At 32.8% G+C, this 1,603-nt stretch overlaps 1 protein-coding gene across 6 annotated transcripts in view; it reads right to left on the bottom strand.

The window, feature by feature from the left end:
• The window catches only part of Ncoa1 (nuclear receptor coactivator 1), a 333,365-nt gene that overhangs the window by 188,016 nt on the left and 143,746 nt on the right, over nucleotides 1-1,603 (bottom strand). The gene's annotated exons all lie outside the window — the stretch shown is intronic.

Consider the following 1,603-nt stretch of genomic DNA (forward strand, 5'->3'; position numbering starts at 1 on the left):
AGGGTCCAGTACAGCTGGCCCAGGAATCGAACTCCTAGCCCCTGCGTCTGCTTGCAGGCACTTTAATCTGCTGAGCTATTTGGACGTCCCTAAGGCATGTTTTTCAAAAACAGAAATATTTTGATTTAATTTTTTCCTTTCTAATTAATTCTCAGAAGTTATGCTTTTAATTACCTAGCTACACAAATTAAAATGCATATTCACAATTTTCCCTGATCTTTGTTAAGCTTCTTATAAGGCCTTTGGTATCTTACTTATGTGTCACATATACATATTCTTCAAAATTTGGTCAAAATTCATATCCTTGAAGAATGCTTCCCAGGCAGGCGATTTAGCTCAGTGGCACAGTATCTATCTGACAAGCATGAGGTCCTAAATTCAATTCCCAAAACAAAACAAACAAAAAAGAATGCTTTCCAAAAATACACAAATATTTTGTTTGTAGTCTTGTTTCTACTGTTATGTTCTAAATCAAATTTGAATGTTACAGTACTACTTAGTGGTAGAGCACTTGCTTAGTATAAATGTTATTTTGAAAAACTTCTGCGGAGTTTTTTCTTCTAAATTTTCTTATATCATCATCATGCAGCCTAAAATAAATGCATTTCAACAGAGGTTTAATGTTTAAAGATGACTTTCCCTAAATTTACTCCACTCTGGTCACTGTTCCTTGAAAAAAACCTCCAATACTATTAATATGCTTGCTTAATTTTTTCTGTTCCACTTTTATATATAAGGTGCTATTATACCAAGATATTCCTGCCTACAGCCATGGATGTTTCCTTTAATCTTATTTTGTTGTTATTCTTTATATTAATTACAAATTTTTCAAACTTTATCTCACATGTAAGAATGTTGAGATCTCTTTTCTCTTCCTGAAATTAAGCACTCATCACCTGTTAGTGGTTAATTTTATGTGTCAACTATGCCATTGTATAGAGATAGTCAAGTACCACCAAAAAGTCTCTGTGAAGAAATTTTTTTAACATCAGAATCATATTTATCTTCCATAATGTAGGGGCACCTACATTATCTTATTATTTGGAGATTTTACAATGAAAAGATTAAGGTTTTCCTAGGAAGAGTTCTGCTTGGAGCTTGCCATCACGTTTGAGCTTTAACATCAGCTCTTGTGCAAGTCTTCTACATACACACACATGCATGCATGCATGCATGAACACAGACACACACAAACACATAACAATTCTGTTTTTCTAGTGAACCCTAACAAATATAGAATTCTTCACTTTAGTTTTTTATAGTGATTATAGGGAATCCAAAGTAGGTCCTCTTGTCCTCTCAATCAATTCACTCACTTAAAAAAATTTTGAGTGACTGGCATGTGCTACTCTTTAAAGATAAAGGACTTGGGACAGGTTTAACTGAGAAAAACAACTAAAATTAGTGAATAGTTATTAAGGTTATGAGTTCAGGATTCTCCTTATGACAGCACAGATGAGGGACATATAACAGGATTGCTAAACCAAATGAATCCTACTTATTATATTTTTTTTCTTTTCAAAGTTTTATTGATAAACATATAGCAATGAGACAGTTTCAAATCAAATCGAAAGTACAGTTTCAACAAATAATACACTGCATA

This window comes from Octodon degus, unplaced genomic scaffold (assembly GCF_000260255.1).
Source record: "Octodon degus isolate 3935 unplaced genomic scaffold, OctDeg1.0 scaffold00019, whole genome shotgun sequence".
Classification (NCBI taxonomy): domain Eukaryota; kingdom Metazoa; phylum Chordata; class Mammalia; order Rodentia; family Octodontidae; genus Octodon; species Octodon degus.